At 45.0% G+C, this 7,169-nt stretch overlaps 1 protein-coding gene and 1 pseudogene across 3 annotated transcripts in view; one reads left to right on the top strand and one right to left on the bottom strand.

Moving 5' to 3' along the window:
- The window catches only part of BCL2L13 (BCL2 like 13), a 142,587-nt gene that overhangs the window by 59,901 nt on the left and 75,517 nt on the right, over positions 1 to 7,169 (bottom strand). The window lies entirely within an intron of this gene.
- Positions 1,411 to 1,914, top strand: LOC102423049 (annotated as a pseudogene).

Below are 7,169 nucleotides of genomic sequence, written 5' to 3'. Positions count from 1 at the left end.
AAAATTTAATGATAAAGAAAGAATTCTTCAAGGCAGCCAGGATAAAGAAGATTAGTAACCCTATAAAGAAAAACCCATTTGTCCAGCCCAGTGTGGCTCAGCGGGTTGAGGCATCAGTCCAGGAACCAAAGAGGTCCCTTGTTTCGATTCTTGGTCAAGGGCACATAGACCAGATTGGTGGGCTTGATCCCAGTGGGGGGGGGGGGGGGTGTGCATAAGGCAGCCGATTGATGATGCCCTCGGTCATTTATGTTTCTCTCTCTTTTTCCCTCTCCCTCTCCCTCTCCCTCTCTCTAAAAAACAAACACATATTTTAAACAAAGAAAACCCCATTAGATTATCATCAGATTTTTCAGCAGAAACCCTACAAGCAATGAGAGAGGGGAATCAAATATTCAAATTACTGAAAGAGATAAATCATCAGCCAAGGATAATATATCCAGAAAATTAAACCTTTAGATGTTAAGGAGAAATAAAGGCTTTTCCAGACATACAGAAGCTGAGGAAATTTATCCACACAAGACCTGCATTACAAGAAATGTTGAAAGGAGCTTTTCTACCTAAAACAAAAAGAAAAAAGAACACAAAACTGTAAGATAGCCAAAACCGGTTTGGCTCAGTGGATAGAGCGTCGGCCTGCGGACTGAAAGGTCCCAGGTTCGATTCCGGTCAAGGGCATGTACCTGGGTTGCGAGCACATCCCCAGTAGGAGATGTGCAGGAGGCAGCTGATCGATGTTTCTGGCTCTCTATCTCTCTCCCTTCCTCTCTGTAAAAAATCAATAAAATATATTAAAAAAAAAACAAACAAACAAACAAAAAAAAACTGTAAGATAAACAAATGGACAGAAGCAGGAATTTGCAACTCTGCTTCAGAAGAGGATACAAAATTCTTAATTATAACATACAGGTTAAGGGAGGAAAGTATTTTAAAAGAACTGGTGGGCCTGCTGGTGTGGCTCAATGGTTTGTGGAGGGTCAACCCATTAACAGGAGGTCATGGTTTGATTCCTGGTTACAGCATATGCCCAGGTTGTAGTTTTGATCCCCAGTAGGGGGCATGCAGGAGTCAGCCAATCAATGATTCTCATCATTGATGTTTCTTTCCCCCCCTCCCTTCCTCTCCTGAAATCAATAAAAACATATTTTTAAAAAATGTTTTAATTGGTGGGGTAGGTAAATGTACTTGCCTCCTTCCATAACCACATCAAAAAACAACAACTAGATTATAATAAACAACCATCCCTGAGAAGCATCTGAAAAATAGATAAAAAGAACTCCTATAACTAAGGATATAAAGAAGAACCCACATCAATACAGGTGGGAGGGGAGAACACACGAAATGGACTGGTTCCATACTCATGTGTGGCAGTCAAGAATTGGGAAGACTGTTTCCCTGGCTGGCAGCACGGAGGCTGCACGATGCCCAGAGTTACTGTAAAAGACGTGAACCAGCAGGAGTTCGTTAAGAGCTCTGGCAGCCTTCCACAAAAAGTCCGGGAACCTGAAAGTCCCTGAATGGGTGGACACTGTCAAGCTGGCCAAGCATAACGAGCTTGCTCCCTACAACGACAATTGGTTCTATACACGAGCTGCTTCCATAGCACAGCACCTGTACCTTCGGGAAGGAGCTGGGTTGGCTCCATGACCAAGATCTATGGAGGATGACAGAGAAATGGTGTCATGCCCAGCTACTTTAGCAGAGGCTCTAAGTGTGTGGCCCGCAGGGTCCTCCAAGTCTTGGAGGGGCTGAAAATGATGAAAAGGGATCAGGACGGGAGCCGCAAATTGACACCTCAGAGACAGAGATCTGGGCAGGTGGCAGCTGCCAACAAGAAGTATTAGAACAAATGCTGGGTTAGTAAATTGCCTCATTCGTAAAAAAAAAAAAAAAAAAAAAAAAAAAAAAAAAAAATTTGGGAAGGATATCTTGGCATCCTTGCATATCTGGCTGTAAAAACCAACACAGATTGTGGCCGAAGAAGGAGGGCTGCTGGAGATTCAGGCATTACTCTAAAAGATTCTACACACACACACACTTGTTCACAAATACTTGCACTAAGCTCCAGAGAAAGGACAGGAGCTCAAATCTCCAGGGACATATGGGGATGAACTAAATTGTCTGACTTCTGGGTGAGGCCTGGAAGGAGAGAAGTGCTGGCAAGGGCCATTGTTTCATTGTTGAGCCCTCCTCCCACCCAGTGGGCAGCCAGGCACCATTGTTCCTTTGTTGAACCTTCTTCCCCCTATACAGCCGGTGCAATCCAGTGCCAAATCTGACACTCCATGAAACTGTCTAACACCACTCCTCCATCCTGCTGACTCCTTGAGACCCCCACTCCACCCAACTCACACACAGGCCTGAATCTCTTTCAATAGCTGTTCTTCACAAAGAGCCAGCCTCAACCCATGCTACATGTGGACTTTCCAAAAATCTCTCAAAAGTCCACAATCCTCAAAAAAATAGAGGATGGCCTCAGCATGCCCTGTACCTCTTGCTAAGTGGTCTCAAGCCTAACACTAGTGGCAGCTGGCCTAGGTTTTCAGTATAGCCTCTCCCAGGTGCCTCCAAGGCCAGCACAGGCAGCTATCAACTGCAGCTCACTTTGTAGCTCCTATCAGGTGGCCCGGAGCTAGGCACAGGCAGTAGCTCAGATGGTCCTCCACCAGAGCCCCACCCAGGAGGCCCCAGAGCCAATACACCCACTGGCTGGATTCAGACCACACCAGAGCACCACCCAATTAGCTCCACAAATGGCACACCCAAAGGGTGGAATCAACAGGCATCAGAGCCCTGCTAAAGCTAATCTCCCTCTGTAAGGTCAACACCTGGATAAGAGCCCATCCTCTGTAGTCATGGACAGTCCTCAAAGGAGTCTCTAATACTGGGCCCCACAGGATACCTACTATGTAATAATAAGACTGAAAGATGTAGCAGATCTACCTTATATAAAGAAACAAACACAGGAAGGCAAGTAAAAAGAGGAAACAAAGAAACATGGTTCTCTCTCTCTGCCTCTCCCCCTCCCTTCCACTCTCTCTAAAAATGAATGGGAAAATATCCTTGGGTGAAGATTAACAACAACAAAAACAAAAACAATCTCATAGACATAGAGAACAAACTAAGGTTGCCAGATAGGAGTGGGGTTAGGAAGCTGGGTAAAAAGGGGGAAGGGACTAAGTACAAACTGACAGTTACAAATTTTCATAAAGATGGAAAGTACAGAATAGAGAATATAGTCAATAGTATTATAATACCTATGTATGATTCAGGTAGCTACTACTAGAGTTATCAGGGGGATCACTTCATAAGTTACATAAATGTCTAACCCTCTGTGCTCTCCACCTGTAACTATAAAATATTAAATGTCAACTGCAATTGAAAAATTTAAAAAATATATTTCAAAAGACAATAACTTCTGAAATTTGGAAATGAACATAAAAAAAGTATAATTTGTGACAACAAAAACAAATGGGAGTGAAAAAGGTAATGAACTTACACAGGTGAATAAAGATAAGACACAATTAGAAGAAACAAGACTATTGTATGCATGAATCTCCTTTTACATAAATCTAATGGTCACCACAAAATAAAAATCCAGAATTGAGGCATGTAGCACAAAGAATAAGGAAATGGAGAAAAAATCATAGGAACAACCAAACTAAAATAGCAGGGGGAAAAAGGAAAAATAAACAGTGGAAACACAGAGCAACCTGAAAACTAAAGGTAAAATAGATGTAAATGCTAAATATAAATGGACTGAATTAACCAATCAAAAGGCAAAGATTAGCAGGATGGGTTACAAAATATCACCCAGCTATATGTTGCCTTCAGGAAACTCACCTCAGCTATAAAAACAAACAGACTCAAAGCAAAGGAGTGGAAGACAATACTCTAAACAAATGGAATCCAGAGAAAAGTTGGTATAGCCATACTTATATCAGAAAAAACAGATTTCAAGAGACAAAAATGTACATAAAGGGGCCAATTCATCAAGAATACATAGCACTTAATAAATGCCCCCACCTTGTGAGCACCAAAATATATAAAGCCATTACTAATAGACCTAAAGGGAGAAACTAAAACAACAACAATTATATTAGGGACCTGAATACCCCACTGACAGCAATCCTGTATAATAAAGATGTAATATGCAAATGGTCATTATGCCATGAAACATAACAACCGACCGCTTAACGACTGGATCACGGATCAGCAGGAGGGTGGGGCAGCGAGCTACAAGCGGGTGGCAGAGAGTTACAGGAGGGGGCAGGGCAGCAAGCTATGAGAGGGGGTGGGGGGGGGAGGGAGGACAGGGGGAACCACAGGAGGGCAGAGCAGCAGGCGGAGAGCTACTGAAGGGCGGCAGCGAGCTACTGGCGAGCTACTGGCGCACAGATTCATGTGCAGGGCTACTAGTGAATAAATCATTGACATAGAAAATCAGTAAGAAAATATTAAACTTAATGACACATTAGACCAGTGGTTCTCAACCTTCCTAATGCCTCGACCCTTTAATACAGTTCCTCATGTTGTAGTGACCCCCAATTTCATTGTTACAAATTGAACATAATTAAAGCATAGTGATTAATCACAAAAACAGTATGTAATTATATATGTGTTTTCTTAATCTGAACAATAAAGATTTAATTAAAAAAAAATATGTGTTTTCCGATGGTCTTAGGCGACCCCTGTGAAAGGGTCATTCGACCCCCAAAGGGGTTACGACCCACAGGTTGAGAACCGCTGCATTAGATCAAATAGACATAGTTGATATTTATAGAGCTTTCCATCCCAAGATGACAGAATATATATTCTCTCAAGTGCACTTGGAACCAAAACTAGTCTCAAAACATTTAAGACTGAAATAATACCAAGCATATTCTTCAACCACAACAATAATAAATTGCAAGTTAACTACAAGAAAAATACCTGTAAAAACCACAAATATGTGGAGATTAAACAATACGCTATTGAACAACTATTGGGACAATTAAATACTACTCAGCCAAACAAAAGGATGAAATGCTGCTGTTTGCAACAACATGTGTGAAAGAGTATCATGTTAAGCGAAATAATTCAGATGGAAAAGAACAAGAATCATATAATTTCACTCATATCCTAATATATAAAAACCCAGGGTCCGTAACATCCAAAATGACTGAAGACTCAACCAACCAGAAGTCAGTGCTGGGTTGCAGTAACCTAGCACTGACTGCTGCCGCTGCAGGCACTCCAACCCAGCACTGACTGTGGAGGGGGCTGCGGATCAGGCCCCAAGAGAGGCCTGGCGAGAGAAGCAGGGTCTGATCTGTAGCCTCCATGGCAGCTGTTGATCAGCACTTGCCTCTCTCTTTCGCTCTGGGCCGGGCCAGCAGCCACGCCTCTCTTTCTCTCGGGCCTCCGCTGGGACTGATGATAAGCACCGCCTCTCTGATCAGGCCCAGAGATAGGCCCAGAGATGCTGACTGCCATAGAAACTGACCAATCAGAACCAAATCTAGGTGAAGTGTAAGCAGCTAATGGCTGCCTAGGAGGCAGAGCTTTTGACACCAACTGACATAGAAACCGACCAATCAGAACCAAATATGGGTGAAGTGTGAGGAGCCAATGGCTGCCTAGGAGGCGGAGCTTTTGACGCTGACTGGCGTAGAAACCGACCAATCAGAACCTAATCTGGGTGAACTGCAAAGGCAGAACCTAAGGTGGGGGCGGAGGAGGGCTTTTGAGGGAAACAGCTGTTTGGTGTAAGGTGTAAGAAAGCGGTTAACTTTTTAATGACAGGTTTGGCAGTATAGTGCATATGGCTGGCTATCAGTCCAGATAGATGGATTATGTGTTTTTGTCTGCCAAGAGCATCTCCTACTGATGAAAAAGGCTCTCCCCCGCCCCCGCCATTTAAGAAATTCTATCCTATATAATCAATCTATTCTATTATAAGGGTAATATGCTAATTAGATCAGGTCGACTGGCCATCTTCTGGACATCTGACTTCCTTCTGGACAAAGCCATGATGGTGGGGGCTGAGGCAGAGGCTGTTAGGGGTGATCAGGCCGGCAGGGGAGGGCAGTTGGGGGCAACCAGGCTGACAGGGGAGAGCAGTTGAGGAGCAAGATCAGGCTGGCAGGGGAGAGCCGTTGGGGGTGAGATCAGGCCGGCAGGGGAGGGCAGGTGGGGCCGAGATCAGGCCGGCAGGGGTGGGCAGTTGGGGGTGAGATCAGGCCGGCAGGGGAGGGCAGTTGGGGGCGAGATCAGGCTGGCAAGGGAGGGCAGTTAGGGGCAATCAGGCAGGCAGGCAGAGAGGTTAGGGGCGGTCAGGCAGGCAGGTAGTTGAGCGGTTAGGAGCCAGTGGTCCCAGAATGCGAGAGGTATGTCCGACCGCCATTTTAGACCCGATCCCACCAAGGGGTCCCTGATTGGAGAGGGTGTAGGCTGGGCTGAGGGAACCCCCCCCCCCGCATGAATTTCATGCACCAGGCCACTAGTGTGGGATATAAAGCAGAAACCTATACACAAACAAACAAAACGAATTCATAGACAGTATGGTGGTTACCAAAGAAAAAGGGGGATGTAGGGAGAATAAAGAGGATAAGGAGCATCAACTATATAATGGGGACCTAGTAGCTCAGTTGTTTAGGGGGTCGTCCCATATATCAAGGTTGGGGGTTCGATCCCTGGTCAGGACACATACACTAATCAACCAAAGAATGCACAAATAAGTGGAACAAATCAGTGTCTCTATCTCTCTCCCTTCCCCTATCTCTAAAACAACTCAATTAAAAAATAAAAGAAACAACCAATGAATCCACGAATAAGTGAAACAACAAATTGATGTTTCTCTCTCTTTCCCTTCCTCTCTCTAAAAATCCTATATAATAAAGAGCTAATATGCAAATTGACCATCACACCCTTGCACAAAGATGGCCGCCCCCATGTGGTCACAAGATGGCTGGCAGGGGAGGGCAGTTAGGGGCCACCAGGCCAGCAGGGGAGGGCAGTTGGGGGTGACCAGGCAAGCAGGGGAGAGCAGTTGGGGGCGACCAGGCCTTCATGGGAGGGCAGTTGGGAGCAATTGGGCCAACAGGATAGGGTAGATGGGGCTGATTGGGATTGCAAGGCAAGGACACGCGACCAAGACACCGGCCTTCCTGTGCTTGGTGTTTATGGGG

The sequence above is a fragment of the Myotis lucifugus genome, unplaced genomic scaffold (assembly GCF_000147115.1).
Source record: "Myotis lucifugus unplaced genomic scaffold, Myoluc2.0 scaffold_19, whole genome shotgun sequence".
Taxonomy (NCBI): Eukaryota; Metazoa; Chordata; class Mammalia; order Chiroptera; family Vespertilionidae; genus Myotis; species Myotis lucifugus.
This window is presented reverse-complemented; position numbering and strand designations above follow the sequence as displayed.